The sequence below is a fragment of the Patagioenas fasciata genome, chromosome 12 (genome assembly GCF_037038585.1).
Source record: "Patagioenas fasciata isolate bPatFas1 chromosome 12, bPatFas1.hap1, whole genome shotgun sequence".
NCBI lineage: Eukaryota > Metazoa > Chordata > Aves > Columbiformes > Columbidae > Patagioenas > Patagioenas fasciata.
This window is the reverse complement of record NC_092531.1, coordinates 26198581-26224605: the sequence shown is the minus strand read 5'-3', so window position 1 is coordinate 26224605 and position 26025 is coordinate 26198581. Positions and strand designations below refer to the sequence as shown.

The 26025-nt window shown below is 42.7% G+C and overlaps 2 long non-coding RNA genes across 3 annotated transcripts in view; both read left to right on the top strand.

The window, feature by feature from the left end:
- The window catches only part of LOC136106624 (uncharacterized), an 87928-nt gene that overhangs the window by 4020 nt on the left and 57883 nt on the right, over positions 1-26025 (top strand). For both annotated transcript variants that reach the window (XR_011741150.1, XR_011741149.1), the window contains exons 2-3: positions 4457-4544; positions 16934-17054. This is a non-coding gene — a long non-coding RNA (uncharacterized lncRNA). The remainder of the gene's footprint in view (positions 1-4456; positions 4545-16933; positions 17055-26025) is intronic.
- LOC139828974 (uncharacterized) lies at positions 18214-23314 on the top strand. Its single transcript, XR_011741151.1, has 2 exons — positions 18214-18281; positions 19173-23314. It is a non-coding gene; the product is annotated as an uncharacterized lncRNA (long non-coding RNA).

Here is a 26025-nt window from a genome sequence, read left to right as displayed (position 1 = left end):
AGATTTGGTTGGATGCCTTTTAAATGTTGAGAAACAGTTTTTGAGAGAAACTTGATAGTGACTGGAAACTTTTATTTTGCAGTAAAATGTTGGCATTTGTGGTCATTGAGGACGCTAACTGAATTTAGATGCTCTGACTCCTGGAGCAGCAGCGCGATGGAGCCCAGAACACATGCGGGATCTGTCCTTCTGTGGCAGGAACATCAGTCAGCTCAATACGCTGGCATGGCTGTATGTGTCAATGGCTGGAAAAGCAATATAGACAGCTGCTAATAGGTCTAAGGCTTATGTCCCAGGAGATGATATTTCAGCCACCAGGCTGTTCAATTCCTCAATTACTGTTCTGGCCACAAAAATTCAATCTCCTTCACCAGCCCAACTTATTTACGGGTTGCACTGAACTGCAACCAGGGAGGGCAGAGAGCTGAAATAAATCAACCACTGATAAAATTGTTTAAGTCTGCTCCTTGTCTGTCTATTTTTAGATCTCAATTTAAAGAGGCCTTATGCAGAGAAATACCTAAGATTTTATTTTATTAGTCTCAGTAATAATTAGTCTTTGATGTATTTTGCTAGATGTGACTTTTTTCCCTAATCATGACCTAACTGACCAGGTTCTTGCCATAGTGTTTTGAACAAGCAGCATTACTTGACACTGGGTAGGGACAGATGGAGAAATAAGGATTTGTAACGATAGCTGAGTTGGGTGACATTATTAATGGTTTTGGTTGTTTGTTTTTGTTCCCCACCCCACCCACCCCCAGGCTTTTCATATTGTATTTAGTTTGGTAAAGTCACTCTTGTTTCTTAAACTGCTGTTGCTTCACCTTTAAAATGTACTCAGAGAACATTTTGTATTGCACATATATATATGGCAGCAAAGGTGTGTGCTGAGTGAAGGTGGATGTGCCTCTAGCTCTACGAGCAGCGTGATTGATCAGTGACATTGTTTCAGTCCAGGGAGCTGGCGGCTGAAGGGAAATGGATGTGTTGTTTACAAGGCAATATTTCTGTGCATCTGCAATTAATCACCTGGAATCAAGGCAGGGGTCTCTGCATAATTGAAAAGAAATTCTTATTTACAGTTATATAAGCTGGTTTTTTTGTAAGGCTCCACTGCGCGCTAAACTTGCTGATTAAGTGAATTGCTTTGATAATCCACTTTGACTGAAGTGATTCCTGAGTGGAGAATTTGAGAGATTTCTTGGTTCCTAACACAATTAAAAGCTGTCAGAAATTCTCTCTTGTGTAGAAACCAGCATTGGTTACAGTATCTCTGTTTATGCAAGATGCTGCCAAAGGTGATGTTTTCATTCTTTTAGCCTCACTGCAGAGCTTGACTCTCAAAAACAGCGCTGGGTAAAGGGAGTGGTGGAAAGAACACACCAGTTTTGCTCGTGTGGTGATCATTGCCTGCTGCTCCCAGCACTGGGCAAGTTCAGATTGCACTGCGAGTCCCCGTGTATTCGGGCTTTATGTACTCCCCAACGCAACGCTCGGGGACAGTCGTACGGGCCGTACAGGTTTAACTGGATTGATAGGGGTGGCAGAGCTGAACCCAGCAGTGTTCAGACGCGGCTGTGAAGACAGCGTTTTCTTCTAACCAGCCTTGGAAACTGATGCTGGGTTTGGAAGTCAGAGAGAACCAGCCAGGCGGGTCTCCTGCTCCTGCCTTCTGTTTGGGTAGCTGTGCCTGGCTATGGATGGAGAGTCATTCAAGGTTAATTTAATTAGCTCTAGCCAGCTTGTGAACAATCTCTGGGGGAAAAAATCTTTCTTTTGAAATAGAAGATACAGATATTGTAATGTGATCCTAATTCACATGTGATATTTAGAAAGAAATAGTATTTATCCTTGAGCTAGGAATAAATTTAAAATGATCTATGCATGAAGCATGCTCTAATCCAGATTTCTTTAGGGCATAGCCGTGCTACTACTTGGGATGCCTCATACAGAGGATGCCCCGGGATATCTGGGGAATACTGTGATGCTGCTTTTAAAGAACTTGTGCTTTTTCTCCATGGATGTCTGCCTCTGTGTTTGCTGCTGACTTGGGAGGAGATTGTGTGCCAGATTTTGTCACTGGCACTGTCAGAAAGCTGTCACACAAAGGGGAAGGGTGGCGTTCTTTGCTTTTCACAGCTGATGTAGATTCATTTATTTTGAAAGGGAAGGAGCTGGCTCTCTGGAAATTGCTTTCACTAGCTGTTGAGGGCTTTCCACAGTGGAAATATGGAATTCAGGTTCTGCTTAAAAACACATAGCTGTGAATGCAGGAGGCATTCTTAGGTCAAACTAAAGGTTCCTGAACAGGCTAAAAACCTGTAAGCCTCTAATAACAAATTTATCTGCTTTCTCTGTCGATAGGAAAAGTGTCGGCAGGCAGCAATATTGCAAGATTTTCCAGTGACCATCATCGTCTGCACTTCACTCAGTTCAGTTTATTTTCTTGTTATATCGTATGTAATGATCTACATGAACCTGGTCATATGAGGAACATCTAAACCATACTCTCTCAATTTTCGAAGGATATGCCAATTTTTGCTGAACTGCTTCCCCATACTGTTTTTTGGTAGTCATTTAAATTTGCCTTAATTACATGAGTTTAATCTGTTTGTCCAAAATTCGTGAATAGTTTTTCACTTTTCATAACAATCATGTTGAGCCCAATTTTGGAAGCCTTTAACACCTTTACTCTTCAAAGAGTGCATCTGAGTGACCTTTTCTATGGTTTATCTTCCCAAATTCAAACAGTCAGTAATTTAGGGATTCCTTTGGAAATGGCTATGAACCAGTCTTCTATGACTATGTCGAACCTAATTTTTAACCTTTCATTTCTCAAATGCAGTGTGGTGATAAATACTCCTGTTAAACTGTTTATTGTGAGGGAGAACTTATTTGTGATTTTGTTTTGATACCATTGGGTTTTCTGTAGTTCTGCTATTGCAGGAGGCTGAATAATCCTTCTTTTGTCACCCTCTCTGCAGTGTTTGCCATGTTGTGGACCTTCCGTTTCCCATTTGCTAAACCAAAGGCTCCTAGTCTGTTACTCTTTCTGCAGGAAGGGACACTCCTCTCAGCATCTCTGCTCTTCCTTGCGTCTGCTGCTCTTGTCTGGTCAGTGGGATGGAATGATGAGAAATTCTTGTGATATTCAAGATACGGATGTGCCCTGGATCTCTACAGTGTTTCCATTTGTTCTGTTTCTTTTGCAACTGACTGTCTTTTCAGCTGACACACCAACTTTCTCCTGCATGTTTTCTGTTCACACTTCTTTCGATTTAGAATTTGCCAGGACATTCACTGTGTTTTCTCTTTCTAAATTTTTAGCAAACAGGCGAGTCTATGGTGACCTGAATGCATCAGAGATCATGGTCAGGGTTTTGCTTTTAAGAGAAGCGAGATAGACAACATTATAAAAAAATAAACAGACACAAAAAAGAACTGCAAAGGGATTAAATTCTGTCAAAACAGATCTGAGCAGATGGGCATCAGCTGCTCTTAACAAGCGAAGAATATCACCTTGAATGCTCTTCGTTCATGAGAATTATCGCTTGGAAGTTAGTGGTGCTGTTGTCTTAAATGCTTGAGTGTAGTTGATCATAAATGCAGGGAACTCTTCCCTGGTATGGAGTTTTATGAATAATTCACATTTTTAGAAGTCTGACATCCTTAATTCAGCATGCCATTTCCCTTCTCTCACATTACATGCAATAGCTGAGTGGTGAGTAGACAGCTACAAGTCAGCAGACTTGAATTATATTCCTGGTTCTACTTTCCTCAGTAATTTTATTCAAGTTGCTCAGCTTTTCTGAGTCTGCAACTGAAGTGAGATTTACCACAGCAATTAATCTTAATTTTATCTTGGCTCTCTAGGGCTGGATTCAGTCACGAGGCAGTTTTACTGGCTGCTGTGGAAGTCAGATAGGACTGCTAATGTATATGCCTGATGAAAATCGGTTTAATATAAATCAGACACAGTGCCATTCAGTAATGACGGTGTTGATCTGACCCTGAACACCTGACTGGGAATAAAGAAGCTCCCATGTGAACAAGAAGTTGACTTGTTTTAGTAGGCGAATGCCTAAGGGATGGGACATCTTGTTTCTGGTTCTTCTACTGAAGTTACACAATTGGAAATTTTAGTAGTTCTTATATCTAGTAACACTTTGTATTCTCCATGTTCTTTCACTTAAGCCATGTTTCAGAAACTCTCTGCTTATGTAATTTGGAAGTTGTAATAGACCAGCAGTCTAGTAAGCAACCAAATTTAGCACTGAAATCTGGGTGTTTATTATCACTAGGGAGACAGGACAAAAGGGCTCCAATATGCCTTAACTATTCACTGAGTATATAGGCACTTGTATTGTGTGATTCCAAGGTTGCAGATTGTATGATTTATAGCATGAAACGTAATCCAGTATTTTAAAATGTAATTTAAAACATTTTTCCTTAGCCCTCAAGCTTATGAAGAATGTATCTCAGCCAAGTGTGAATGCCTGAAAGAAGTGACATCTCCTTCAGTGTGCAGACAAGAAAAACAGGTAGGTAAAAGGTGAGAGGGATTTCCACTGTTCTAAATCCAGTTTTAATTCTGAAACTTGTTTTAATCAAAATCAGAATTGTCAGTTCGTCAGCTTATTGATCACAGTAGCATTTGATCTCATCTCATTGTCTAAAAATCACTCTTACCACCTGACTACCCTGAAGGTTTTTAAGCTGAAGTTGATGATGGTCAAAATCTTTCCGGCATATTGAGCATTCAGAGAAAGGCAAATTCAGGATTCCAGTAAAGAATATACGGGTTGCTATACTAGCTATATCGTATATTTCATAGGCAATTCTTAAAACTCTGCCTTTTCTCTTTAAAGTAAAACGAAGAAGGCCTTGTTAATTGGTGTCAGAAAGAGTGGAAAATTATGAGGGAGAATAAGGCCCGTGGCTGAAATCAGATTCGTATGGCCTGTATTTTAGAAAGTTGATCTGCGTGAGCCATTGCAGCCTGAAGGAAACAAGTATCTCTCTTGAAAACCTGGTGATGGGATCCCAGATAATCAGTAACCCAGGGCATACTCCTAAGGATGCGGGAAATGCAGTCAGAAAAGCTTTCCTTTCTTAGACGATGAAAACTTGAAATGAGTCTCAACATTCAGTCATTAGCATTCAAAGCCCTGTCCAGTCAGGGAGATGTCTTTTTGCTCTTCTTTCCTCAGTATTTTATTTATTGGATGGCAAGAATTTGATATAGAAACTGGAACCTGTAGGTGGTGTTCAGTGTATTGTGATTCTGGTGCCTGGCAAGAGATCTCCCTTTGGCAGTCTGCAGCTGATCTTGTGAAGTGCTCCTGAGGGAAGGAGATCTCTTTCCAGAACTGTCCTCTTTTGGTGTGACCATCTGTCTCCACACAGCCATTTGGGCAAAACTATAAATTACAAACAGGAAATTGCCCTGTTGCCAGATTAGCTGCAGAATATGCACTGATGCTCTACTCACACATGAGGATTTAGTGCCAGGGTTCTTTGCTAGGGATAAAACACTGTATCATATTTTCTCTTCCTGTTGGTGCTGGATTAAAAACTAAATCCTGCTCAGTTTACTTTCAGAAGTAGTCCCAAAGGATTTTGGTGGGATTAACTGCATATGAAAAACAAGCAGGGTTTGACATTTTGTGTAGTCTGAAAATGAAATAGAGGTAAACCTTATCAAAAGCTTGAACTTACTGATGCTATTTCAGCTTGTCCTGTAATCGGAATCCTTTCTGCTGAACACTTATTTAAAGATGCTCATGTAGCTTCAAAAGAATCACTTCAGATTCTAGAAGGGAAAAGGAGGAAATCCCTGTGTGTAGGACCTCAATTCGGCAAAGACTTGAAATAACTACTTAAGTCCCTCTTCCTCCCTGAAGTTAGGTATCGATTTAGGTGCTTTGTTGAATTTAGGAGTTTAACAATGAACTCTACTCTTTTTTTCATTGGATGCACATTTATTTTTTGCTGTAGTTTTTCCTCTATAATATTCTAAAGCTTCTACTGAGGAGAGGAGGTGAAACACCTTTATGATACATTGGGGATAATGCACTGAAAAAGCTTTTGTTCTGTGGATTTAGAGCGTGCCTGGTTAATCCCAGTACTTCAGGGGCACCATCAGTTTTCAGAAACTGATTTCAACACCCTGATGATCAGTAGCAATCTTGAGTGGAACCCGCGGGCCCGCGTGGAGGCTGAGCCACGGAGAGAGGAAGATGCACCGTCTGATACCTTGAACACTAGAGCTGCAAGGTTTCTGTGCAGTGGGGGTTCCTTGCTCCTGTCATTTTTCTATCTGTAAAGCTAAATCTAAATATTTTGCAGAGGTGACAGTGTGTCTTGGATGTGTTGTGCTTTGGGCTAGAAAGAAGCAAAGTGGATCTGAGGTCATCCCTTGTTTAAGGGAGACTGACTCTGCAGCAGCTTTTGTGCAGGCTGTGTAACAGCTGGAGCAACAGCTTTCAATAAATGAGGAGTTCCTCTTGTACTCTCTTGCTTCCCTGCAGCTGTTTGCTCCAGCCATCACCGTTGTCCCTCACAGCTTCCCCCACAGCTCTCTCCATACCTGTCCTCTGTCTCCTTGCATAGGTGCTGTTATGATAAACGTGTATTGGGAAATAGTAACACATGATCAACACTTCAGCTGCATTTTGAAAGCTCCATATAAAAAGTGTTCAAGTAAAACCCAAGTCCGTGATTCTTGACCTGAATTCTTTGTTCCAAGGAGGAAAATGAACTTCCTGAATGAACTACAATGACATGATGTGGCTTTCCCTTGGGGCAAGGACACAGTGCTCTCCTTGTCTGTATCTCTGCATTTGCCGTTTTACTCAGTTACCTCACATATCAGCAGCACAAAAGTCTTTGTGGGGGCATAGGTAATAAATCCTAAATGATAACTTTCTTACTGCTATTGCATGGTCTGAGTGATTTAATGCCACCCTCAGATGGTGACAGGCAGCAGCAGAAAACACTAGACCACAAGAGCTAGATGTGAAATAATTGCTGTGTTGCTCCTCGCCTCTAATTCCAGACAGAGTGGAGACCTGATACGTGGTTTGTGCTGAAATATGCGATGTGTTTTTAGTGTTTTTATGGGAATCTTTCACACCGTGTTTAGGTACTCATCCATCATGTGGTATACTGGTTGTTTATCAAAAAATTCAAAAACCAAAGGCATAAGTTGATATGAATGAAGCACAATTTTTGTGAGATACTGGTATTTTAAACACTTTTGACTAAAAGTTAACAAACATAAATAAGAGAAGAAATTCCTGACATTGTTTTTCACATCCGTTTTTGAGTATTTATCTCGAGTTATCCTGATTCGATCTCGGAGGCTCCCCAGTCTCGTTGTTTCAGCCTGTCTTCTCTGGACATTGACAGTGATGGATGAAAACCGAAGATCCAATTACTTAATCTTCTTACACATGCTTTCACTTTTAGCAAAGCGTGTTTAAGACAGCCTCAGTTCTCATTTTCAGCTGTGGTACGTTACCTCTGTAAGAACCAGCTGATAACAGTACAGCGTAACTGCTTGAGTGAAATGTACGTGACTGCATCTTTGAATTCTCAGTGCCTGGCTGTTTAGTATGAAGAGCTATTTTATTGACTGGTATTGCTCTGCAGCATCATTGCTAGGGAGACTGGAAACATATAAAGATGTTTTACAGGTACCGCAACATACCAGAGAAGCAAACTAGTTACTTTTATCCATCTACAAATTATACCCGCTCCCTACTGCATGAGAGATGCATTTAATTTATTGTTTTGTTTCTATCTTATTGATCCCACAATTGTCGTGCTTTTAATTTTGTTTGTTACCAAATCTGGACCAGTCTGATCTTGGAGCATCACATTTAGATTTTGAACTGCGTCGTTGTCTTGCCATCTGTTAAAGCCCTGTGTCTGCTGAGCGCTATTACGAGAGAGCTGCCAATTGCTACCCAAGTCAGAGAAGGTAACAGATTTTTAATTATGCGGACAGGATGGGAGTGGTGGGGGACTGAGCAGTGAGTGATTATTGCTTGGACCGTGGCTGTGTCTCTCGAACAGCCTGTGCAGCGTGCAGTCTGCCAGAAGCAGCTGATGTGCACAGGTTACTGCCCTTTGGAGATAAGCTGAGGGAGGTGGACTTCCTCGGCGGGAGGTCTGCGGTAGGGGGTACCTAACCGTGTGGGAAAAGTGGGCACAAAATTAATTTAATCACAGGGCTGGTAGCTGGAAGAAGTTGGAAGCTTGCTGTAGTCTGCTTTCTGACCTAACGCGTGCTCAACCTGTCGTCCTTGCATTTGTCAGTGCAACCTATACAGTGCTTCGGTTATTTTGCTGCCCACGTGTGGGCTTTTGCACTGTGGGGCTTCCTGCTCAATGGCAGTTCCTGCTTGTGCACCCAGAGCAAAATACACTGTCCTGGAGGGTTTTACCAAGAATGCCGTTGACTCGCTGGTTAATCAAATCACTGGTTAAAAAAAGAGAAACAGAATGTATGCTATTGATTTGATTCCCCTCTGCTGTGCGCTTCATTAGGCTACACTAATCCGTCTTATGACTTCTGAGATTTTCTCTTCAGTTGACATAAATATAGTCAATGAAATCAAAGCCTTATGGAAATTTAATTTGCTGAGTCATCAGATCTCTAATCTTGCTTGATTACAGCCCTGTTGTCAGAGCCAGGCTTCACATGCTTCTGGTTCCCAGATTGTTACTGAATTGTTCAGTGTGTAGCTGAGTGCATCTTTGCAGTGTTGCTGAGAGAAATTTACTTGCGAATTGTCAGTGAAAGCACCCTTCTTGGCTGATCCAAGGGTAGCTTATTGGAGAAATGACGATAAAATTAGAGAGTTTGGTTGTTTTGGGGCTTTTGTGGCTTTTGATGCAGGTCGGGTGTGTTGTCAGCATGGTACCAGATGGGTCGGCATTGCAAATGCAGGCTTCTGAGTCAGCGCAGAGCTGTCCAGGTTAGGAATTAGAATTAATAGTACCGTTTTTTTTGACAAAAATAAACAAATCTGTAAGCTAATAAATCTATTCATAAGTATTAGTGCCATGTCGTGGTGTGACACTAGCAAATACCAGCTTTTGTTGAAGAAAAGTAGAGAAGAATTTGTGTAGCTGCTAGTGATGCACAGTGTAAACGGTTCTGGTTAAACGAGGGTGGATGAGGAGCATTTAAAGGTGTCTTGAAATAATTTGTAGCTCTGATGTGTTGTAACTTGTAGCTAATATAAGTGGTGCACTTCTAGAAGTGGGGAAGTACGAATTTCGTAGGATAGTACGTCAGGTATCGTTGCCAGTCTTGTCTGTACTTTCACCTGTATTGCTAATGGAAGTTTCAAATGAGCTGCCTTCAAGAGATTTCACTGTCCCGCGCGGTGCCCTGTACAAGATGATACTGGTGCTTAGACACTTGTAACTAATTAGAACCTTGTCAGTGTGGGCTCTGGTAGACAATAAATTTAATTATCTCCTAAGTTCCCTAGGCAAATACTGAGGGAAGGTTGTGTGTAAAGCAGAAAATGCTGCTGGTTAGTATGTGCTGACTAAAACGTGTAACAAATGTCACTTGATTATTTTGATACATTACTCTTCTGTTCCCCTGTATATGAAAGGCCAGCATATGGTGATTTTTTTTTTTGGCCAGAAGTATCTCATTTAAAAATTGAAAAAAAATTGAAAAATTGGTATCTCTAGGGCAGACCAATACTTTTCATTTATCTTGCCTTAGAAAAAGAAGCTGATAATCTTGTTGAAGGAAGAGTGAAATTAAAAGCACAACCAGAAGAATATGAAGGGAGAAGAATGAGAGTTTTCATGGAGAGGGGTTTGAAAGGGATGGAAACTGCAGTTCTGTGCGTAGTTTCACAAACAAGCTCTTATTCTCCTGTATAGCAGAAATACAGTTTTAAAGTGAGTTCGATTGCGGAGCAGAACTTAATGTTGTGATGTATTTAGGAGGATGTTTGCATCTTTTGTGCAGTGATGCAGCTGTGTTAAAGCAAATGTGTACTTCATCACATAGTTTTGTTTTGCTTTTCCCTGGGTTATAGATACTTTATAGTAGAATTTCTTTACTGTTTTGCAAGTCTCATTAGAGCAACAGGATAAATGCCAGCAGTAGGAAAAACGGGAGGATTGTCCTGGAGGGCAGAGACAGCCTCCTGTCTGCTCTGCGCTCGCTCGTGGCAGAAGCAGCCGGGCACCGAGGCGCCGCCCGGCGAGTCCGTCTGCGGGTGCCTCCCCGAGGGCCGGCGCTCTGGCCGCGCACAGACGCCCCGTCGCAGGACTGTGCCTGGAGCCTCGCACCATTCCACATTTCTCATGTAGACTTCTACAAGGCAAACGTTCCCCAAGGTTGCCTGTGTTTCAGGTTCAGCGGCTCTCGTTGATCAGCGTGCCTGTCTGCAGCCCTTTGCTGGATCACACGCCTTGTGTCATTGTTAGCACAGTGTGTCTGCTGGTGTCACTCGCAAGAGTTGAGTGGTGTAAACTGGACACCAGAAAATATGTGTCATGTTATCTTTAGAATTGTAATGGTTTTGTTGTAGTTCCCTAGCTGATGTAAGCTGCATTTCACAGAATGCTTTATTTTTGTTAGTTGACTCATACTATGCACTATTAGCAGCTGGTGATTTGGAGAAAAAATTGCTTGTTTTCCTTCTGGGTGGAAATAGCAGCCTCTGTTTTGAAAGCAACTTTTAGCATTTCCCATGTCATCCACCACACTGGAACCATTCCTTTCTTACACCTTTTTATTTTGTCTTAGTCTAAAGCTGCTGTTTCGCCTGTGTGTCCGTTAGCTCGGTTGTCACTAGCACGTTCTCCTCAGCAGCACTGCAGTAAGGTGGTAGCCAGAGTCCCGGCCTGGAAAAACTTGCTCCCAAACTTGTGCCCTGCTCTTGTTCTCCTGCAGTGGCCCCTGCCATGGTCGAACACTCAGCACAGAGGAGAGTGACAAGGTCACAGAAGGTTCATTGGCAGAACTGAGAACCAAGTTGTGTTTTAGCCATGAGGCCATTTTGCTCACTGCATCAGGGAATAAATTCCTAATTTTCATAGTATTTTTTTTTTTAATTTTCTCAAATGATTTGGTGGTTCAGAGTGAATTCAGAGGTATGTGTCCATTTCTTCTCACAGCAGTGATGATTTTGAGGGCAGGTTTTTCTCTGGCTGCTGTCCCAAAAGACTAAGGGGCAATCCTGAGATAGAGGTGAGCAGCAGCCCGATTGGAAATGGTAGGAGCTGCCTATGCTAGAGCTGCAACTGAAAGGAATACAATCATGCTTAGCATCTATGCAGTAACAGGACCACCCCTTTTGTTCATTTTGGAATGGTAACCAATCTCTTAAAGTCTTTGCAAAATAAGTTTTCATTTTCTGAATGTTGAGACCTACTAAAATACAACTTCCTACGAAAGACGTTGCCTCGTTCTCCAGGCATTGCAAAGGATCTCTTCGCCTCTACACACAGGAGTGAGGGAGGTTAGTGTGCGTGTAGCTCTGGAATGAAGGAGCCTCAGCTCTCCTGCAATTCCTCCGCAGCTCATTTCAAGCGCATGCAAAGTTTCCTGTTGTCTGCCACCTCAAGCTGTGTAGCTGCCCAAGCCAGCTCAACATCGTAAGCAATTATTCTGCAAATGAACTGGCTGCATGTGGAATCAGGAATCTTTTCTGACTCATCCTCTTTGTCTATCAAGTCACTTTTCTTTCTTTTAAAGTCTCCATCCTTATCTTCCACCTTCTTTGCTACTCTTCTGCTTTCCTCCCTCTTATTTTTCCCCCATTGTTATTTGTATGAGTCTCAGTTCTCCTGTTTCTTTTTTTGCATTCTTCCTCTATTTATTCTCTTCTCTACTTCATCACTGGAGTTCTATTCCCTTCCTTCAGCTAGAATGCCTTCTATTGATCTGTCCCTATAGAGTGGCAGACGTTATTTGTGACTTTTGTTAAGGCCAGGAACTACATGCAGCATGTAGCTAATCTTAGCTTCTACCTTTCTGTCCCTCCTTTTGCCTCTGATAGTTTAGTTCCTGCAGCATAGCTTTTTACTGAACACAACGTGACTGAGAGGTTGGCTCTTCTCCTAGACGGAAAAATACAGCAGGCAAATGTCACAGCAGATGGGTATCGCCAGAGGGACATATAGGTACACACCACTGTTTCAACACCCTGATGCATTACGGCATTATAGTCGATTGAAACAGCTGCTGAAGAATTTAAAAATCTGGCATGTAGACTGCAGCTTGTATAATGTATCGTCTGTATTTGTGGAAGTGAAAAATGGCAGACGATGAATACAGCCTAAGAACGTAACTGAAATAACTGTATTAGGCCTCTGGGGACTAGCGGAATTGGGTTGCAGTGAGAAGGTCTCCTTGCAGCTGGGCTGTGTTGCTCTTGCATTTCCAGTATTGGGAGGACATGGAAAATGTGCCTGCTGGCACCCACCTCGAACATTGCGGTCATTAGTTTGCTGGGTTTTAATAACGGTGGTGTGGTGTGTGTGTCCCTCCTGAGCTCCTTGTAGAGGCTGCTCACCAACACTCAGTGTGCTCAAGCATACTGCAAAAAGCTTCTCCTTTTCCCAGGTTTTTTCCCAAGTAAAAAGTTTCCCACAGCAGTGAAGCTGCAGACCATCGGAGCAGCCTTGCTGTTGTGGTGAGGAGAGGAATAAAGCCTGGTAGCTTCGTTCTGGTGGGGCTCATCTGGGCAAACATCTGAGCTCTAGTGCAGTCCTAGTGACCTCACTGAGACCTCATGTATATTCAGAGGACAGCAGATGGATCAGGAAGTAGTTTAAGATCAGTTACAAAATTCTTCTATTTCTGGGTACTTTGCATACTTTCTGGTTTTGTGATGGTTTCATATTGACTATATATATATTGTTTTTAGTTAAAGAGTTGTTTGTTATGATGGGGAAAAGGATCTCTGAAAAGAAAATAACTAAATATGTCATGTGAAAGATAAAATAAGCTTCATAGAAAGTACTTGTGATTGCACAGAACTTCAAGGTGAAAACTAGAAGAAATATTTTTTCCTTTCAATCTTTTAGGTTATTCCTGAGTTACAGCAACATCGGAGTAAAGGAACTTAGATATGTGAGTTAGGTATGTAGGGCTCATTACCGTCTAGACTAAATGGTTGGCTTCTCAAGTCCTATATAACATGTTAATTGAACGCTTTATCTACTATGTGGTAACAAGTTTTGCAGGAGACAGAGCTGTGTTCTGTCTGTGTCCCTGTAAAGTCAAAGAACAGTGCCCTGACCTAAACACTTCCAGCGGCTGGCTGCTGTGTGATGGAGTTAAGTTATCAAGCAAGTAAGGAGAATGGAAGCAGCTGTAACTGAAGCCTTTCTAAATGTCTCCTTTATTTATTTATTTTTAAATATATTTTTAATTAGGTATATCTACACACAACAATGGATCAGCTCTTTTTATTATCTTTGAGAGCTTGTTTTGAATTTATGATCTCATTCTCAGCATGACTTATATGCTTAATGCTGGTGAGCACTGCAGAAGTCATGTCAACAGGCCATATGGTTCTTCTAACGAGCATGTTTTTCATCCTAAATTATGGAGGAAAACCGTGTAATCTGTGTGCTCAAATTTGGAGTGATTTGGCTGAGAGCCATGGGTGGTGGGGGAGGTAAATAGAATGGAGACAACTTAAAAGCAAAAGAAACAAGTAGAGCCCAAGGGAGGCTGAGCAGAACCGTGGTGGTGTGTGTGTTGTCCAGGCTGAGTTACTGACGGGACCATTTGTGCGTGATGTTCTCAGTGACCGTAGAGCCGCTCTGGGGCCTCCTCCCGGCGTTCTACCCTGCTCTGGGTGCTCAGGGTGGTGGAAAGTTGTCTTCTCTTTCCCTGTGGGTAGAATAGGAATGGTAATATTCATCTTGCTCTCAAGGAAACAAAAGTGGGTTTCTCTGTGTGCCAGGATGCTTCGGTGAAAACGGGCCTTACTGTGATAAGAGTTTCTGTTAAACGCGTGCCGGGCGTGTGTCAGCACCGGCTGTTGTCCCCTCTGCCAGAGAAAGTGTTTGGTTCTTGTCTCTCGTGAGGAGAAAGGAGAAGGGCGATAGTGGGAGAGGCCCTCGAAGTCGGAGCTGCGTTGGAAGGGCCGAGGTGCTCTGCCCCTCGCCCGGCGCCCCCAGGCTCCGTGTGCAGGGCGCGGCCACCCGAACCAGCGGCACCTCTGCTGCCTCTGGAGCAGCTGCACCGAGCTTGTGCATCTCTGCCCTCAAGTGACAAAAAGACACGTATGAAAAAAAATCTAGATCTGCAGCTCCACCAGCATACTGGATTTTCAGCCGATTATCAGGAATGAAAGTGTACATTTCGTTTCCAAATGGTTTTGCGTCCATTTTCTAACACATGGCTAATTCCTGATGAACTTCTCTACTTGGAACCCAGATAATTGTAATTTTTTGGCCACTGCCTGCTCACCCATTTTGGAATTGCTCTGGTGACCAGGGACTTGGCTGGCAATATTAGTTGGTGGCAATGGAGAAATCAACTTTGAGCGGTTCACTTGGTAAATTACAGGCTGTACTCCTAATTATAAACACACACTTGTGGGAACATAATCATACAGTTCCCTGAGGTATATCTGGGTTGCCGTGTCCAGATTTTGAAAGCTAGAGGGTAAGATACTGGGTTTTCTTTAAAATTAATAATCAAGTGAAAGCCAGGGACCTGAGGCCATATGGCTCGATACATGCTGTGCTAACGAACCAATGAAAGCCTGCTTTGAAGCGAAGCAGGAAAATCTGCCTTCCCTATAACATCAACCTGAGCATCAGAGCAGCTTAATTCTTGAATTTTACTCCTTGTCACAGGGCAAGAGTCCCTGGAGCATATCCCCCCTGCAGCAAACTGTAATCACAGGAGACAGCTACTACCCTGAAATAACCTGGTGAAGGCTCCCGGTGCCGCGAAGCAGCAATGGCAGCGCAGAGGGAAGGCTGAACTGTGTCAGTGTTTCATTTATGTAATGGATAACCTCCTGCCTAATGAATATCTGAAATCAAACACGTTGGTAGCGGTAGGTTTTGAGCGAAACATCACTCACTTCTCTGCCGTGATGCAGTGTGTAAGCCTGCTCCTCGTCAGCAGCGCAGCAGACGCGCCGCTCCGTGTAACCTGAGCTTCTCTTGCTGTTGGAGCTGAATCCGCTCAGAGCCGCAGCCAAGGAGCCGGTCTGTGTGCAGCCCCTCGCAGAGGGACGCACCACATGACTCCAATTCGCTTCTCGTTCCTCGCTTCCTGAAATAATTTTGTCCAGTGGGACAGCGAGGCTGAATCTGCTTTTCTCTTTTTTTTCGTTCTCCCCCTTGCTCTGTGCAGCAGAGTGCTATTTCCCTTCTGATTTCATCTTAGGGGAGAGGGCAGTTGTGGACGTGGCTTATCCTTCTCATGCTGACGCTGGCTGTGTGAGGACAGCTGTCAGGAAAGTGTCCCGGCTCTCATAACCCACTCTCGCATGGCTGGCTGTCCTCTCAGAAGACAATGAATAGTTGCAGCTTCCCTACTAGTGACCAGTGATAACCTTCTCTTGTATCTTGGAGTCTTGGGGCACTGGCATCTTTTAGACTTACGTTCAGAGCAGTTTGCAGTACCCAGCTGGGGATGAGATCTGCTGGGATAACAACACGTATCCAGTCTCTCGCCTTAAGATTTCTCGCTTGTTCTTCCCATCACGTTAGCAAAGGCAAGGGAGAGAAACCATGGATTGCTAGGGACCCAGGATTGCCAGGGCCATCAAGCATTTTGTGAAAAGGTAGAAAAATTAGGTGTTTTCTCTTAGGAGAAAATGATATTGCATATTAGGAAAAAGTCTAGATGTCTAAAATATTAATGAAATGTTGCCCCCATTTGTGTTGAAACTGTTGAAAGGCTGCATATTAATAATGACAGTACTTCCTTTAATCTTGTCTGCAAAGCCAGAGTCTACCGGTAGTCTTGGGAGGTTATGAACAAATTCACCAGGTTTACTTTTGGAGCACTGCCACGTGTGTTATTAACTATTGTGCTCTGTGGCTTGTCAGGGTGTCTTTGTTTTGTTTGTGCTCGCATCTGATGAGATAGCAGATGTTTGCTGCACTCCTCCTGAGCTGTGGAATTCTGGTGAAATAGTTTGGGTATATATCTAAAACCTTCCTTTTCAGTACTTTAAAAAAATTGCTACATAAAACAAACTGACCATGACACGTTTGTTTATTGCACATGCATGCACACGTGTATAAAATCCATATATCTGTTTGCCATGCTTCTGATGCAGGGCATAGCTGGCTGTATGGTAATTGTGGAAGACTGGGCGAGGAGGAGAAAGGTGAACACGCTCAAGTGACCCGCAGCTGGGGTATAAAGCAAGCACAGACATCACACTCATTGTTTTACTGACCTTGTGTGCTTGACAAGCAGAACCTCTGTGTTAGATAACATAGGCCTGAGAGAAACCCTACAGTACCTTATCATGGCTGAGATTCCTGCTTTGTTGTGAGAAAGAGCAGAGCACAGCAAGAGGCTGCATCTGCTCTAAGCCTTGAAACACAGGTGAGCGCAGCGGCCTGACGATCTTCCCGCGGGCTGAACTGACCGGCGCCTGCGGCCCCGCCGGCGTCACCTCTGCTGGGAGCTCAGGTGAGAGGTCGGAGGTGACTGAAACAAAACTCGCTCTTTGCAGTGCATCGGTGGCCTCTGGCTCTTCTCGCCGTGCGCCTGTGCTTGTGCGCACACCAGCTCAACAAAAAATACTTCGTTGTGATCTTGAAACTGACTTCTATTGTGATGACATTTCCCCTTGCTCAGCGATATATTTTAAAGGGGTTTTCATGCCACTGCATTGTACTGTATACAAAGGAAGGAAAATAACAACTTTATTAATCTTTTTCCTTGCTTCCTCAGATAAAAACTTCCGGTTTTCTGTCGGGGTTTTACGTGTTCAGAAAGAAAGGAACTCCTGTCACTGTCACCAGTCTGGCAAAATTGACTGTGATGTGTTACTGCAACGTGGCCTCGCTTCAGTGTGAGTATTGAAGTTCAGTAAGTTTTACGTTAGCACTGAGTAGAGTTTCATGTGTGTTTGTAAATCCCTTAAAAGAATTAACTTCTCATGAATGCTTTTTAAAAACTCATTTTCTAATGTAGCTAATGAAAAATAATTCATATCTCTGTCTTCTCCATTGTGTGAAAAAGTAGGCTAAGAACAAGTTTAGTCACGCTGTGTCTGAATGCCGCATGCGTTACAACCTGTGAGGTTATGGCTGTGTGTTTTAGTGCTATGGCTTTAAGTGCATGTGTCCAGGTGCTAGGGAAGGAAAAGCTTGGTACAAATTGGTAATGTGGGATTTAATCTCCTTTCTGACTTTCTAAGTGCTAATTCAGTTTGTAATGGTACTTGTTCCTGGTAAAAGTAATAACAATTAATTATGTGAAATTCCTGTAAAAAGTATTAACAAACATCCCTTGAGTCTACATGCTTGGGTAACAGTTCGTTACATATCTTCTATATGTTCCTTTAATTCCCTTACTAATGTAGCAAATAATTTAGAACTGCATATTATCATCTACTAGAATTCCAAGTTTTTAGACAAAATAAAAGTATTATTATTTTTAAAAGAGAGTATTTGTATTTAGTTTATGTATTCCTTTCAGCTTATGCTACTTACAGTGTTCTTTCAAAGATTAGCAGAAAGAATTTTATGGTAAGAAGTCACTTTGTTTGTCCAATGTGAAGAAACTCCAAGAGATCCGCTCCCCGGAGCTGTAGTAGGGAGACGTCCCTGCAGAGGGCACCGTATTGTCTTGGATGGATTGGAAAGACTTCAGACAATGAGGGTGTAGGATTTTCTAGGTTTCTGCATTTCAGTAAAACTACAATCAGAAAATATTTTTTTCGTATAACTAGTGATAAGCGGAGCTTCAAATTGGTGATGAGGATGCCAGCCTCTGTGTCGTATATCTTTGAGATGGAAGAGTATAAACCAGAAATATCACACCATCCTCCAGTGTAATTCTTGGCCTCACCTTCCTGTCTTCTCTAATGATTTATCTGAACATTTCAATGCTTGGGAAATTAATGTTGTAGCTTAACAGGGCAGATCCTGAAACTGCCGTGTGTCAGAACAGGAAATCTGAAAAACACTGATATGAAATGTGCGAAATTCACTTCCATCCATCTGAAGTGGAGCTCGGATTTCAGATCTGAGCTCCCGTCCCCACCAGGAGGATGGTACGATGCAGCTCTTCTGTAGTAAGTGATTCACAAATGGAAATTTCTGTTGATTGTGCTCTTCCAGAGATTAAAAATTGCTCAACTCTATTTATACAGACAAAGCATTTTTGATGGTTATAGGAAAGTGATCAAAGTGTGGTGTCCCACTGTGTGCCTGCAAAGTGGATTTAAGTTAAGGAGTATTGATTTTTAAAATGCAGACCACAGGTTACTGCAGATCTTTTGAAGCCTTCTTGACCTCTTTGTCTAGATTAAGAGTTTCTTTGTGAACCAGCTGGTGCCTCAGCATTGCAACAGTCTGCCTTGTTTTTCTTCTGCAGATAATTGTAATAGAACTTGCTTTCTAATTTCATTTTCGCTGGCATTTAGATTTGTGTCTGAAATATGGTCATGTCTTTTAGATATTTTTGCATGCTCAAGCTGATTTTAGTCCCTTCACATACAGCATTTACAAAAGGGCTTCTTACTTTAAATGATTTATTTTTTGTTTTGAAAGCTGAAGTACAAAACTGATCTCAAGGTTGGCCCTCATTTCGAAGTGGTGCTTTATAGCGAACAGTGAACAACAACAAAGACTTCCAGAGCTCGTGAAATGCTCAGCTAAAAATTACAGATGGTCACCTGCCTTGATATTTATCTTGGACCTTCTAGTTTTTCATATTTTGAACAATCTATCTTCTAGTTCTCTAAGGGGGGGTTATTGTGTGCTAATGCAAGATAGGTGTTCCGGAGGCTCTGTATCTGGCCGCCTAGTATTTCCATTACAGTTTAGTGTTTTTTTCTACCTGTGAAATCAGGCAAAAGTAGTGCACTATAGAAAAAAAAACAACAATCCAGACTGATAAGAGCGAAGTAATCTTGATTCAGATCTTGTTTTAGAAGGGCTTACAAATGATCTTCACCTTCCAGGCTTGCGGCCAAACTTTCATCTGTGGTTCCTACCCCAACCTGACAGCCGCTTCTAGTGCGCAGGAAATAATGAAATACTCGCCGTGTGGTTGGACCTCCCTGCAGCTCTGCACTTAAAAACCGCTGCTGTCCTCGGGCATTTCCGTCAAGGTGACTCAGGACAGGTGGACGGATTCCTCCTCTTTGATGGAGTAGAATTATTCAGCTGCCAAGGAAGTTTATTTGGCATCGGATAGCTCCGGTTCAAGTCGTCTAAGGTTGATTGGGCTGGCACTTCCTGGTGAAGGAGAATTGCTTTTCTGACTGCACCTGTAAGCTGGCACCTGAAAACCGTGTCAGAAAACACGTTAATCATTGCATGGCAGAGATATGGAAGCTCCCTGTATCTCAAGGCTTTTAGTGAACAACAAGAAGACTTGATAACAAGTCTGTAGTTTGGTTCTCTGCTTCCCTGCCCAATGGGACATGTGTTGGGATTTTAGGGGGTTCCTTAGTTCCACATGGCTAGACCTCTCACAACAGGGGGTAATGGTCACAAAATCAAACCTGAAAAACTGAAAAATCAATTTTTGCTTGTGATGCAAAATATGATCTATCTATTCATCTCGATCTTTAGAATTAAGTTAGAGCAGGGTGAGCTGTAAAGTCATGGAAAAGGCTAAAAGTCCTGGCAATACCAAAACGTGCTTTTGGCATTGCAGAGTTAGCAGGTGTGACAGCAAAGAACACGCGAAAAATCCTGTATTGGTTTGTTGCTGCCTGTCATCCTTGATGCCCGCCTTACGATTCCCAGTTCCTGCTAAGTATTGGGAGAGGGAAAGGTATTAACAGCTCTGCAGGATGGTGACTAAGAGCTCTGCACAGCTTTAAATTTCCCCTGTGAAAAGGTCCATTTAATTCACATCTCGTAGAAATCAAGGCAATACCAAAGCACTTGGAGAAGATAGATTTGTTCAGATCGCTCAGATGATGATCCAGGGCTTTCAATAGCCCTTTCTTGAAAGCCCCTACTGGCTATTGCCTGAAAGTAATTATTCTCTGGTTGCTGAATGGCAATAACATGTATTTGGTTCTTCCTTGTGCTGAGTCTGGAGAGTGTGTCACTCTGATACCAGGGTGAGTGGGAGCTGAAAAACATCTGTCAGATAGTTGCTGTGGTTTTCTGTCCTGGCTGACAAAGATAGCACAGCTATTAAAGATCAAATTAACCGGACACTCTGTACTTTCCTGGCCCTCTCAAGTCAAGGTTCAGGCGTGCTCCTATTTGTGAAGGTTCTTTCCCTTGAACTGGGAATTCTGCATACACACTGTGCGTAATGTGGAGATACACAGGCAAGTGTAAGAGCATCAGGCACACTTGAACATTAAGTACTTGCGTTTCTTCTAAACTGTCTTTTGAAAACTTCCTAATGAAACTTTCCTACACCAAATGAGCAGGAATGCGTAGCCTGTGCCGGTACCTCAGCTCTAGCAGCACCTGGGACTCCTGGAAACACGAGCACAAATCTCGGCTGCCCGGCTCTCCCCGGGGTCGTTCTCCAGGGGAGGCGCCGGCAGCGGCTGCGTGGTGTGGACAGCCGCCGTTCTCACCGGAACGTGGGGACGGGAACGGGAACGGGCGGCGCCATTTGACACGGGTTGCAGATGAAAATAATCTAACTTGTTAGTGAGCAGCTGGCTCTGGAGTGCACCACAGTGGCTTATTAGTAAAGTCCACAATACTATAGGTTGTATGAGCAAGGATGAGCTCTCTGTCCAGATGAAAGTGTCCAGAAAGATTGTATGAGCAGGGATATAATCTCTTTGACCAGAACTAGGGCACGTCATCGTCATGAACACCTCTTAGCTGTGATAAAACGTGCCACTGAATCTGTGATAATCATGAATACTCTGGATTGCTGATCTAGTCTGAGACACCAAACTCCATGAAGTTGAACACTCTGATATGCGGTTTCTGTTTGGCATTTGCTATGGAAATTATGGAAACTATGAAGCAAGATTGTTTCCTTTTTTTTTCTTTCTTTTTTTTAGCCCCTGAAAACACGTCTGAAACCTTTAATGCTACGTTGCAGCCTGAAGACAATTCTATCCTGTAGTTATAAATCTCCAGATATAGGTTTCTGTACTGAACTAACTGACAGATTCATAACTGTAGGACTGCAAATAGTGCTCTTAATAAGCAGGAGCAGGGCTACTGTGCATCCATCGTTATGCATATGTTGAAGTGAAAACCGTTGTCTGTTTGGGTGAATTGATTTGTGTAGATGAGTACATGGCAACTTAAAGCTGATTAGAGTAAGGTGAGCATGTTTTCTCTTCTGTGCTGATTCATATGGGAGACTGTCTCGGCAAACAGCGATTAGTATTTCACTGAAAAGGCTTTTAATGTAGCAAATTTCACCTAGTGACAGTGTAATGTGACTCTTTGAAGTAGGAAACTGTATAGAAACCTTCTGGGAATACCAACAGCACAGCACCAAATTAGAGGTGTATACAGCCGCCTGTCAACTGCTTCTCTGCTAACTGCCATAGAAAGAAATGCAGAGCAAGCCAATTCCTTGCGACTGGTTTTCTGTGTTCTGTTTGCGTCTTCCTCAGGGTGCCCTTAAACCAGCTGTATGTGTAACCAGGGATCGCGTTTCCTTCCAGGAACAGGAAAAATATTGAGCTTGTTAGAATGTTGGTTTAAAAACTATTTTATCTCCCTGAAGTTTGGCTCATTTACAAACAAGAAATCTTTATCTTTAAATGCATACTTCTGACTCTCTCCTCATGTGTTTACTGGTTCTGCCGGTCCAAACGCCTTGACTGATGGTCATATCTGGAGAATATAGAAAGAAACTATGTCTATCCAATATTTTCAAATAGTTCAGTTAAGACTGGTTCAACAAAAATATTCACAATTTGTTTTACTGAGTATTTCCAAGTCGATACGGTCACAGCTTGCACTCCCGTCCACCCGTGGGTTCTGTGACTTGGAATACGCCTCATCAAGCGTTGTGTGTAGGCCGATGCCGACACGGACAGCACTGGCATGAAAAACGAGACAAAACCAGGCAGAACTGGAGCTTCATTGTCAACTTGAAAGACAGAACCAAGAAGAAATTCATTCTCCAGAAATGTTGGTCACTGTTTTGAAACAAGCATTTTTGTTAAGGATTTGTATTCTAGTTGTGTCTTGGAATCAAGCCACTTGTAACCACAATAATTGACACTTCAATTACTCCTTTTCATTTTTTTTTTTGAGGAAAGTGCCTAAGTTTGAAGATTACAAATAATCTCAAATATTGAAACCATTCTAAGCCATTGTTTCTAAGGACTAAGCTGAAACACAGTCTGCATAAACATCTTGGACTATATATATGAAACCTTCAGGAAGTAGTATTTAAACGTTACTGATATTTTGTAAATGGAGATTAAAGGAAGAAAGTATTCTGGTTTGAAGTGGCTTAGTGATTTCTGTGGGTTGCCAGTGTCAGGAAATGACTGTCTGAACAGTACCGTTGTCGTGGCCTGAGTCTTTGGTCTGTTTCTGGCTCACCTCGGTGTTTATCTCTTTTGAAGCTGACGTAAAATAAGCAATGTCAATAGCTTAAATTCAGATATAAAGTACAGAGAAATCCAGTAAATTTGATTTTCCTTATATGTTATAATCTACTAGCTATTAAAAAGTGAAATTTAAATTATATTTAATGTAATTTAAATTACATTTAATTAGGCTTCTCTCACTTGTAGTAATAATAAAATAGGAGAAAAGCTTTATTTTATGCTGAAGCAATAGTGCTTGCAAATAAACTGGTATTTAATCAATCAACTGCTCTGTGTTCGACCTCAGCCCTTTCTATTACTGCTTCTGAGGTTTTGGTTAATTGGCAGCACACGTTACCGAGATGTTAATGGGACTCCACTTCTAGAAGCATTGGGAAAATACTAAGCTTTTTAAACTGTTTCTCATCAGATGAAAAACTAGCTAAGTGAAAATTTATTCTGTAAAACTTCAAGTGGCTGGATTCAGAGAATGTTTAACACGTATTTGCAATTAAGCTGGGAGTTGTTTTCGTGAAACTGCTAGCAGGTAATTGATGGCTCTTTCATGAGCGGTGAGATGACAGCAGAGGTGCTCTATAAATCACTGGAATTAATGTTTGTCTTGCACTACTATAATGGCTCTGTTCTTGATTAAATGAGCTGGGCTCTGCTCTGGCTCAGCGCTGACGTGGGGCAGGCTGCCAGCGCCGGGGCCAGAGAGCAAACCACCCCGCTGCTCTCAAAGGGTTTGCAGCTCTTACAATGAAAGTAGCCCTTTCAACATAAATCAATATCCCAAAGTCGTGGAAAGTCTGTAGCAAGGCAAATGAATAGTTGCACTAGAATATCCTTGGGTCCTCTTTATCCATTTTGTGCAGTCACTCAAGTGCTATCAACATTAGCAGCTTCAGAAATGAATGAAGTAGTAAGTGGCTCAGTTGAGGTAGTTATCTAATTAGGCTGGGTATAAAAGCATGCTGTGGTCTCCCTGCCCACCGCGCTGCCGGAGGAAGAGCAGTAAATAGAATGAGTTGTGTGTTGTTCGGGAGGAACGGCAGCGCAAGGCTCTCCTTTCCTGGGGAAAACAAGACAGCTGTGTGGTGGGAACAAACCACCTGTTCACAAGGCCGGTTACACAAACTGTAGTAACTTCATCTGCACGAGAGCATGGATGTTCGCGCTGATCTTTGAGTATGTTTGGTTTGAGTTTTATTTTCCTCTGTTTGTGACATTTTTGGGACTTTAACCTTGTTGTATGTGCCAGTGTGCTTTAACGGAAGTTGAAATCTCAGGAAGAAGAACAAAGGGCATTAATGTTAACCCTGCTTTAAGCAAGAAAAAGGATTAGATATATAGAGCTTCTTTCCAAGGTGATTTTTCTACAACAGAAAATCACAGCTTCCCAAAGGCTTTTCCTGCTGGAACGTAGAAGGAACGGAATATTGTTAGGGCTTACGTTTTGCGGGGACATATTAAAATATTCTTCAGTTTTGGTGGGGTTGGTTTTTTGTTCTGTTTTGTGGTTTGTTTGGTTGGTTTTGTTTTTCTTGGGTTTTTTTCTTTTTGTCGAGGAGTACAGAAGCCGGAGTATCGGCGGTCAGCGTACCCGGTGCGGAGAGGCCTGTGCCTCTGTGTCTGTGTCTGTAATGAGCTGAGTAACAACACCAACCAGTGGAACGGGCTCACTGTCCAGCCAGAACTTTATCTGATAGTAAACTCATTTGGAAAACTGTTCTGTTACACATTTAAAATACTCTTCTTTTAATCAGACAACCACCCCTGGAAATGATTTAGGAGATCTATAAGCCACCGCGGCCATCCTGAGTGCTCTCTTCTGGCTGCACTGCATCCCGATGCCCTGCTCTTATAGGAGGCACAGTGAGATTCTTAATTTCCTATAGCTAGTCAAAATTTTACTTAGACTGAAGTGAACATATACATTGTACGTGCGGTAAACCACGCTGTAAGTCTCATGTCAATGATAAAGCATATTTAGTTACCAGGGAAAAAGTTCTTTCTCTGAATGAAATCTTTCCCTTCCTCTTCTCTGTTGTATTTGTCCCTCTTGTCTTATTCCATGAAAAAAAAAAAATTAGAAATCACTGTACAAGACATCAATAGTTCTAATTTTCTCTGGTTTTGACAGTAGTTAATGAAGTCTTGACAGTAGCTAATTATGCTGTAAACATGTCTTTTAATTGTAAACATGTGTCTAGTGAGGAAATGAATCGTATTCTTGAGAGGGCCCCTTGCCCTGGCTGCTTATATTGGAGCTCTGGGCTTTAGTGTGATGGAAGACAGAAGCCCTGCTGATGACACCTGGACACCCAGCATGTGCTTCATCGGCTCTTCCAAATGTGTGTTTCTATTGAAATAACAACCACCGTAGTAATAATAGATGGGGACCCCCGATGCCTGCCCTCCTTGCTGAGATGATGCCCTGCGAATGTCAGCTCAGGGTGGCACTTCCAGGCTACCAGTTTGATTGCCGGGAACTGGGAAGCGCTCTGAAGAGCTGGGACAGATGGGATGGCAAGGAGGCAGGCGAGTGGGCAGGGAGCCAGAAAGCTTCAGTCATTAGAGCTGACTGCACTGGCTCGTCCTTGCAGAATATTGCTGGGCTGGTATTTTTCTGATGGAAAATTTTTGCCTATGTCCGTTGAGGAACGGCACCGCTTTGAAGAAGGAGCACCGTCCCTGCCAGGCTGGGCTTGTCTCCTCCCTGTCTGCGCTCCTTGCAGCAGGGTTGTGGGGCCAGGGCAGGTTGCTTCCATGGGGCAGCACCGTGGTGTCGGACATGGACTCCTCAGCAAAGGGCACCGAGACCCAGGGAGTGCGCTCCAGGAAACTGGGGCGGCCACAGCACTGCCAGAGCGTGGAATCTGGAGCTGCCCTCGCTCAGTCCTTAGCCGGCCTAGATGAGAGAGACTACTCCATCGGTCCATTTGGTTGAGCTCGTGTTTTCTGATTTCACTCTGAAAATGCCTGAATTAAGTGAGCAGATTTTAAGGACCCTGTGGGATTTCTAGAGCGTGTACATTAAAAGTTCCCTAAAAACACCCATCTTGTTTTCGTTTTGCAGGTACCCAAGAGGAATGACAGGTGCCATTACTCTCTGTGACACAGTTGCCACCATCAGTGGAGCCACTTCCTTCCCTGTGGGGGCTTGTTTCCAGTTTCTTAGAGAAGTTGTTTCTATTTATGTTTCTATTTTTATTTATTTTTAGCAGAACCAGTGGTAGCAGCTGTCTTGCTCCCTTTGCCTTGCCTCTTAAGCATGGAATTTCAATTACACCCTTGTCAGCTCTGCAGGATGAGAGGCCAT